Below are 9808 nucleotides of genomic sequence, written 5' to 3'. Positions count from 1 at the left end.
CGAGAGAGGTAACACAAGCAGGAGGAGTGGGAGAGGAAGAAGCAGGCTCATAGCAGAGGAGCCTGATGTGGAGCTTGATCCCGTAACGCCGGGATCACGCCCTGAGCCGAAGGCAGACGCTTAATGACTGCGCCACCAAGGCACCCCGGAGCAGCCAATTCTAACTTCATAATGGATAATCCCTTCTTTGGGAAGCAACAAGAATCATTAATTCATTAATTCAGCCAGGCATTTGAGAAGCACTCATGAGAAATTCATAAAGAAGAACATAAAATTCCAGAAGGCCAATTCTGAATTTTGGGGGGCACATAACTTACCCAGTGAGATGAGGTTGTTATAATTCTCCAACATTACATCTCGGTACAAAGCCTTCTGAGCAGAGTGCAAGCATTCCCACTCCTTTTGAGAGAAGTAAATGGCCACATCTTTGAACTTGAAGCCCTGGAACCACAGATCAATACACTATTTGTGAAACTGATAGGCAAAATCTTTCCAGTGGAATAAAAAAAATGAAGAAAGCAATTGCTTTCAATGTTGAGAAAACAGGCTGTGCTGGGCCCTTTAACACGGATGGTTCAGTGTGCAAACAAGAGTGATCAGAGTACACCATTCTTGGTGCACACACATCATGCTTAAGCATGCCTGTAGCTGGAGGAGTAACCTCTTGGACTCTATCCTCTTCCATTATCCTCCCAGGTCTGGGAATAACCAAAGTTCAGACAACTGGTGCTTCCCAATTAAGTAAAACTATACACGCAAGCATATAACACATTTTATGTTCACCATACAACACCTGTGACTATCTCCCTTTTCATTCTCCCCATAAAGAAATATTTTAAAAACTCTGAATCATTCAAAAATATAAAATATCTATTTCTGAAAATAGGATTTGAATAGAACTCGGTGATTTATAACTTATGATTTAATAATTTCTTAAAAACACATGCCTGCAAATATGCTAGAATATTAAAGCCTGATCACTTTTCCATGTAACCAAAAATTCTAAAACAGACATCGTTTTTACTGGCTGTATGGCAACCCATCTTCTATACTCTATGTTCTTATTTTGGGGTATGAGGTTGCACAAGTTCTCTAAAGTTATTTTGCAGTATGAGTCTTTTCTCAACAATTTATATATCTGGCTGTAAGGCTCCTGTTCCTATAAATTGTCCCTAACTCTACTCTCCTGGTTTCTGATCTGCCAGAACTGATGGGAGGAAGATCCAGACTCACACTGATGTGACCCAAGATGAACATACACTACAAGTGTGTATGTCTCTCTCTCTTTCTGTCTCTCACACACACAGACATACATACACACAGAGTCTGTCTTTCTTGATTTGAGGGAGGGTAACAAAACTTTGCCTGCCCTGAACCCCAGAGAATCCAACTGTATGTGATGTATTTAGAGGAAACAACTTTCCCAACTAATCTGAGTCCAGAAGGGCCTGTTCTGACTTGCCCCGGACGGATCCTTGTTCTACAGCCTGGAAGACACTGAGCTCCTCAGCCATGGAGGCATCTCAAAGACATGGTAGAGCTGCCAGGCCCAGGAGCACAGGATACTTGGGCAGGCCCAGCCCTGGACACAGTTTCTGCAACAGAGGTCTCCAGCCTCTCCCTGGCCTAACAGACTCAGTGTATCAGGTACCTCCTTAGCTTTGTTCCCTTATCCCAGAACTGGAGCCCTTAAGACCCCACCTAAACCCTCTTTCAACAAAGACCCTGTCCAGAATCATCACTACTGAGCCAGACAACCCACCAGGACCACCAGGTCTTGAGTAACCTTGGCAAAGCTCAATGCCCTGGATGCAGGTTGCAATGGCCTTAAAAGAAACCACAAATTCTCAGAATCTTTGTGGCCAACACGTTCTGGTTCCTAATCAAGATCACAAGTTCTCTAAACTTGGCTTTCCTGCCTGACATTACTCCCTCTCGCTGCAACCCCTAGCCTTATTGCTGAAAGTCAGTGTTCACTGCATCTCAAGTACAATTATTGCACATTAAGCACTTTAAGTTTCTGGTGACTTACATGTATGAATCCTCAGGAAAAGCCCATGAATCCTAACTCAAAGGAAACTTTAGCTCACATAAGTGAAGTCATTTATTCAAATTTGCAGTTAGCAGTGGGCATTGCTGGGTTTTGAATCTAGATATCTCCAACTCTGTAGCTGATAGTCCTCCACTTCTGGCTCTTAACAGATGCAGCTGGGGATTTCTGAAGATCCTTTAAAAAAAAAAATCCTGTACGGGGCTCTTCACTTAGAGGAACAGAAAATGCTTGGTCTGCTCTGTGTGTCACTACAGAGCAGGGCATTCTCTGAGGGGAAATCAAAGGTAGAAGGGAAAGGGAGGAAAGAAGCAGTTCTGCAAACAAAATTCCTTTATCTGAAAATATCAAAATTCCCCATGACTCTGGCTCTGTGTGGACACTTGGGGACATGATGATTTAGATCCAGCACCTGCCCTTAAAAAGCTCAGAATCAGGAAGGAAAAACAGAAAAGCAGAGACAATCACAGGACATCAAGCTCTGCGAGGGACTGGTTACCATGACCAAATCACCAGCTGAAAATTAAGGTTCTAAATATTAAAAACATTTTGGGATGCAAGATGATCTGGCAAAGAAGGAAAGTAATCTTCAGAAGCTAAAACTGAGTCAAACTGAGAACCAATAGGAGTGTGCTGAGCCGCTGACACTTATTTTACCAGAAAACTTCTGCTGAGCCAAGACGACCATGAGCTTTGACATTCAAAGAGTGGGGGGAAAGGAGACCAAGCCTATAGCTGGTCAAGATGGGAGTCTAAATGGTTCTGTACTGCAAAGACTTGGGACCTCTAGGATCATGCCCACAACATAAAGAAAAAGTAGAAGCAATACTCTCATTCGTAGGTGCTACAAGGAAAATGGCTTGACTTGAATCCTGGCAGTGGGTGGAAGAAAAACATTTTCCCCTGAGGAATTATAACCACAAGTGAGCCCTCCCAAGGTTTGTGGCTCACATGCACATTACTGAGATGAATCTATAAAACTTTCCATTTATAAACCTACTTTAAGGTGGCTCTGGTTTGGCAGTGCTCTTGGCAGAAGCAAACACAGACCTTCAACCAGGCCTCAAGAATGCATAAATAGAATTTCAAGGAAAATGACCCAAATGTCAAAAATAATAAAACAGAACAACATTGTGAACATACTAAATGCCACCAAATTGTACACTATAAAATGGTTAATTGTATGTTATGTGAACTTCACCTAAATAAAAAACTAAATAAAAATAAAACATGCACAGAGGCCTAATTCCAGGATCAGAGAGTCAGGAAAATCAATCGTGTAATTGTTTCAAATTTCCATTAGATTTTAAACTTTCCACAATAAAAATAAAATGTTAGGGGGAAAATGTCACACCTGCACAGATTCATTTGTTACATAGATAATGACAAAGAATATAAAACAGATATATTACAAAAAGGAGGTAAGATAGTGAGAAACAAAACCAAAAAATGACAGGTAGTCTTTAAAAAAGACTTTGTCAGGGAAGAGTTTGCGTGCCCGAGCATGCATGCGTGCACAAGTGCACACAAGCATGGGGAAGAGTCAGAGGGAGGGAGGAGGAGACTCCGTGCTGATGTGGCACTCGATCCCAAGACCCTAGGATCGTGACCTGAGCCCAAAACAGACTCTTAACTGACTGAGCCACCTAGGCACCCCAAATGACAGGTAGAGTTAAAAGGAAAAAATACTTCTAGAACAAAAAAACCTAGTATTTAAAATTAAGTCATACAATGGCTCGAATAAAGTATCTCCAGAGAGAAAAATTACTGACTACAGATATAAAAAGAGATTACTCAGAATGCTATCAAAAAGGACAACATGGGAAAGGATGAGAGAGGGCAAGAAGATAAAGTGAGAAGGTTTAACAGATATCTAACCAGAGTTCTGGAAGGAAAAAGAAGAACTGAGAAAAGGCAGTAACTGAAGACCTAATCGGGGCACCTAGCTGGCTCAGATGGTAGAGAATGTGACTCTTGAACTTGGGATCGTGAGTTCAAGCCCCATGCTGGGCACAGAGCTTGCTTATTAAAAAAAAGAATGAAAGAAAAAAGACCTAATGGCTGAGAAATTTTCAGAACTAGCAAAAGAAAGCATTATTCAGAAGCCCAGTGAGTATCAAGAAGAATAAATAAAAAGAACCCTAGACAAATATATCAAAACTGCAGAGCACTAAAAACGAAGAGAATATGTTAGAAGCAATTTGAGATTAAAGACGATTATCTATATAGAAACACCAGTCTGACTGACAGATGATTATTCAATAGCAACAATATAAACCAGAATACAGCAGACTATCTCAGTCAACTGAGAGAAAATTATCTTTCACAAATGGGGGCAAATCAAGACATTTTCAAAAAACCCAAAACCCCAGAAACGCATTAAAGTATGTACTTCCATCTGAAGGAACGTGATCCCAAGGTAGAGGGTTTAAGATATAAGAATAATGAACAAAGAAAGTGGTAAATATGTGGATAACGAAGCTAACATCGAAAAATATAAAATAAAGATGTTTTATGGGTTAAAAAAAAGGTAGAATTAAAACATCTGACAACAGTGTAAGCTGTTTAATCAATTAGATTATCCTAGTTCCTTACACTACTCAGCAAGAACATAAAGATGTTCTTTAGTTTTGGACACTGGTAAGTTAAAATACATTAAAATTTCTAAAGTAACCACTAAATAATTGAAACTAGTTTATAACTTTCAAACTCACAGAGGGGTGAAATGAGATTAGAACAATATGGAAAAGGTAGAATAAAAAGCACAAACTAAGCCAATAGTGATACTTTCGATTATATCAGCAATTTTTTTAAAAAGACTATTTTTAAGTAATTTCTACATCCAACATGGGGCTTGAACTTACAACCCCAGTATCAAGAGTCACGTGCTCCACTGACTGAGCCAGCCGGATGCCCCTATATCAACAATTAGTATTAATGGGCTGAATGATCTCATTAAAAGATAAAGATCAAAAACCAAAGCCCAGATATATGCTATTTATAAAAGACACATCCAAAACATAAATATCCAGAAAGACTAGAGGTAAAAGGTGAAAATATAACTTGTATACACCCCTAATAAAAAATAAATACATATTATATATAGACACACACGTACACATAAATAAAATAAAGAACAAAATTATGACAAATCCTCATTATGAGAGAATACATCACTTGAAATAATTGATAGACACAAGAGACAAAATCAGTAAAAATAAAAATTATTTAAATTACAAAATAACAAAATCAACAAACTTGATTTAATGGCCATATATAGAATAATGCACCTTATTCAAATAACATTCTTCTCAACCATATCTGGAGGATTCAGAAAAACTGATCACATTGGGTCTTAACACAAGACAATCATTTTGCATGAACTCCTACTAATAAAAAGATGCACATTAATAGGATTGTCTGGCGGGGCGGGGGGAGCTAGCAAATGGAACGGAGAGGTCTTGAATGACAGGTCTTCCCTGGCAGGACTAAAGATATCCTTACCGCTTTATTCTAATACTAGGATTGGTGCTCCAGTAAATATAGAATGTGCTTTATAGTAAATATATAACGAACATGAGAGAGTTGGAGCTTTGTCCTGAAAGTAAGAGGGATTCACTCAATAAAGGAAGTGACACGACTGGACTATTTTACTGGCAAGGAGTAAAAGTAAAGCCAGGGAGCCCAATTAGAGGACAATGCACTATCCATCCCTACACAAAGGTCTTATCTGGCACGCAAACAGTGGAGTGAGGTTATAAGGCATGAGATCAGGGAAAAGGAAAGAGACAGAAGCAATGGGACTGAGACCAAGAGGTAGGAGTTGGGGGAACTCCAGGTTGCCAGTTTAAGCATACATTCAGGTGAATTTCCATCACTATCCCCTTCTCCAAACCCTGTATAATGAACACATGATATAGAGGAAGTTATGAGGAAGCCCATGGTCACACAGCAAAAATAGCCTAAGACTACCATTTCTCTAACAGTACATAGCTTCCCATTAAGAGAGAAAGGGGGCGCCTGGATGGGTCAGTAGGTTAAGCAGCTGCCTTCGGCTCAGGTCACGATCCCAGCGTTCTGGGATCAAGTCCGACATCGGGCTCCCTGCTCCATGGGGAGCCTGCTTCTCCCTCTCCCTCTGCCTGCCTCTCCCCCTGCTTGTGCTCACACACTCTCTCACCATCTGTCAAATAAATAAAATCTTTATTAAAAAAAAGAAAAAAAGACAGCGAAAGGACAGTCTACCACGCTGAGGAGAGGAGGAAATAGAGGAAGAAATGGACAGTTGTCAAGGGTTAGGGCAAGGGAAGCTGGAGTTCCTCCCTTACCAAAATGTGCTAAGAATTGATGGGGAGGATGTAGTTTTTCCTCTGAGAATCTGAGGAAGGTTCTGACCAGGATGGGAATAGGAAGACAGACTCAGCAAGTTTTAACAGAATTCAGGAGAAAAGTCTGAGAAAGGAAAAAGTAGATTAATCTAGAATACAATGAGTATTTTATTAGTCTTTTGAGAAAAAGGAACCCTTAAGAACTGACTGGCCAGGATTAATGAAGAACCACACTCAGACACATTCAAGGAAAACACCCTGAACATACCACAAATATTATGCCATTCTTTAAAATTGACTGGTCCAAAGTCATAGAAAAGTCTAAATAAATACCCCAAATTAGGAATTTTACAGCCAACATTTGCTGGTCATGTATCTCACATCAGATGCTTAAAGACTGATTTGTATGGGCAAAAGACAAAGTACTTTAGGAAAATGTGAATGACTTTTTTTTTTTTAGATTTTATTTATTTATTTACTTAGCACAAACAGGGAGAGGGGCAGAAGGAAAGGGAGAGAATCTCAAGCAGACTCTGTGCTAAGTGCAGAGCCTGACAAAGGGCTCCACCCCACAACCCTGAGATCATGACCTGAGCTGAAATCAAGAATCAGGCGCTTAACCAACTGAGTCACCCAAGCACCCCTGAATGACTTTTCTGTATTTGTATTATGACGGCCATGACATAAAGGAAGAAAACATTTTCTGAAAACTCTGAATCTAAAACACATACAAAATAGATTAACTGTGAAAAAATATTTTTAAAACAACTTATAAATGACAGAATATGCTTAACGTATACACTTCTTCAACATAAACCAAAGAAGACAACACTTTTTGACAAGTAAGCAAAAGTAGAGGGATCCCAGTCGTACTACTTGTTAACTGTGTAAGTTTGGAGTGACTTAATAGAATCTATTTCCTCATCTATCAACTTAGAATAATACCATATTTCATCAATTCTGAGGTACCACTGATTGTAAAGCCATCATTACTTTATACACCAGGAAAGAAAAAAATGCCATCAACGAAACTAGGACTTGTCAAGAATTGTAAAACCAGTCCTGATTTCAGAGAAGTTAAAATGTTAAGGAAAAAAAAATGCATAACAGAACTGAAGAAATACAGTCATACCTGTGTCACAGGGTTATTAATGTGGATTCAACATGGTAACACGTGTAAACTTGAAAACTTGAAACTACAAGCGGCTTAAAGTAAACACTCAATAAGTTGGTTGCTTCTATCAGTAGCATGATCCCATTCTGAAAACAAAATTACATACCTATACATACGTACGACAAAATTTGAAAATGTTAATCCTGATTATCTCTAGATGGTGAGGCCATGGGTGACAACCTTTCTTAACTTTCTCAAGTTCTGAAATTTTTGTAAAAATTGCATATTACTTAAGTCATTAAAAAGAGAGCAATTAGGCTATTTCTATCTTGGGGGGAAAAAGTATGTAAAACTGAAGGGGGCAGGCAGGCCTTCCAGGCTGTTAGAAATTTGGAAGCAAACAGGCTATTGCTTGTGTCTCTGAAGCAGTCCAAGAAGGAATTAGTGGTACTGAAGCGAGTAACCTCATTCTGTTCTTTAACTGCCCTGCCAAATCAGTGAGGCACATCTGTCACAACTATTCTGGGAATGAATAAAATCCAGGGAAATGGAAATTCTAGATTGATGAGACAATGTATGCAAAGCAGACAGCCCCGGTTTAGACTCCTGTCTGGTTTAGGAAAACTGTTCCATAAATTTGGTTTTCTTCTCTCTTACCCTTTTCCCAAATCACTATTGTAAATCTTCTGGAGAGAATCCTGAAACAAAATACTGTTTTGAAAACCAGGAAGGCCCTTCCAACAAAAGAGTACCAAATACAACTTACCTCCGCCATGACTTTTGATGTACAGTGGTTTTTCTCTCCTCTTCTGGATTCTTAGAGAATGAAAAAGATGGAAAAGGGTCAAGAAACTATGAGATAACAGACTCTTCCGGGAGCTCACAGGAGTCCAAGTCAGAGCAAACCCTGGCTCCACTCCAGGCACCGTGAATGAGCCTTAAGCCAAAGAAGCCAGTGACCCCACCCCCACTCCTATCATCACACAAAGCAGGCGACCTTAGGGGCCCAGATGGGAATCGGGAGAGAACCCCAGACTGTGGCCTCATTCCTCCATAGGAGCCTGACTGGGTTCTTCCACGCCCTGTATCTTACACTGAGCCCAGATTTTTGGCTCTACAACACAACCTACGGGGATCCATCAGTCAAAATTCCACACTCCTGTCCTTTAAAACCGGGGGCACTGCTATGGGCCTGGATCCCCCGAGGCCTCAGGGTAAAAGCACAGGGAAGTGGAAGGAAGGGCTCACAGGCCCAAGCTCTAGAAAACCCCGGGACACCAGAATTAGCCCCGGAGAGAAGGCCATTCACCGCGTTGAAGAGAGTGTGGCGGTTTCCGTTGTCAGTTTCGGCTGGGATCCAGAATCCAACAGGGGCTAAGAAGGCTCAAAACGCAGGCGGGGTCTGAGACTGCTCCAGAACCCATCCATTCGCTGACCCCGCTCAACGTCAACCAAGAAAGTACAAGGGGAGACGCCTTTCCAGTTTTAGCTCCAAAAAGCAGAGTCGGCGACGCGGCCGGCCACATGGGGTTCTCACACTGGGTGGTAGAGAGCCTCTCTTAGTGTACTAACCACCCCCGTCGGCACTGGTCGCCGAGCAACGGAGGTCGGGCGCACAATCCCCGGCCGGGAGTATCGCACGGACTTTCTGTCCAGGCAGGAGGTCACACAGCAACGACACTTCTGATCTCCAGACACTTCCAGCCACCTCCAGGGACAACATGAAACCATTCGCCCACCCCGTGCAGATGCGCGGCTGATACCACCCTACCCCGAGTGAAGAGTAGAGACCTGGACATTCCCCTACCTCCCCGACGTCCTTTACCTTTCGAGGTGAAAACGCAGCCTAGAAATGCCCAACAGCCACCCACATGTAAGACTCCAGACAGACCCCGGCCCCATCCGGAGCCCCTCACCGAGCACTTCTCGCGGGTCCTCACACTCCAATCTGGTCGAATCCGCCCCAAACCAGTGAGTCAGGCCGCCCGCAACGCCCCGACCCGTTGCGCCCGAACTCCCTCCAACCCACCCCGGCCAGCCAACTTTGGCCGGAAGTGCAAATGCCGCAGAGCCCTCAGGAAAATGTAGTCCCGGCGAGGAAAAATCCAGCCAGAGCCTGGCCGGCACAAGTCTTCTCCGTCCAGTGTCGCGTCGTGTTCCTAGCCTTCAGTGAAGGCCAGTACTGACAGCCCAGCCTAGCCTGAGCATCCTGAGGACCTGGGCGAACCGACAGGTCCAAGTAGCAAGAGTTGGCTGCTGGGGGCGGGGCGGGGGGGGGGTTGTGGACCGTAGAGGCTTCTGGGAAATGTAGCCAGC

General features: G+C 42.2%; 1 long non-coding RNA gene across 2 annotated transcripts; it reads right to left on the bottom strand.

Moving 5' to 3' along the window:
- Positions 1-111: 111 nt before the first annotated feature.
- On the bottom strand, positions 112-9765 carry LOC117797992. 2 transcript variants are annotated; one of them, XR_004622775.1, is made up of 4 exons: positions 9409-9765; positions 8259-8308; positions 7511-7638; positions 112-441 (listed from the first exon to the last, which is right to left on the bottom strand). It is a non-coding gene; the product is annotated as an uncharacterized LOC117797992 (long non-coding RNA). The 2 variants fall into 2 exon arrangements; XR_004622774.1 differs by lacking the exon at positions 7511-7638.
- Between the last annotated feature and the right edge of the window lie 43 nt (positions 9766-9808).

The sequence above is a fragment of the Ailuropoda melanoleuca genome, unplaced genomic scaffold (assembly GCF_002007445.2).
Source record: "Ailuropoda melanoleuca isolate Jingjing unplaced genomic scaffold, ASM200744v2 unplaced-scaffold2134, whole genome shotgun sequence".
In the NCBI taxonomy this organism is placed as follows: Eukaryota; Metazoa; Chordata; class Mammalia; order Carnivora; family Ursidae; genus Ailuropoda; species Ailuropoda melanoleuca.
This window is presented reverse-complemented; position numbering and strand designations above follow the sequence as displayed.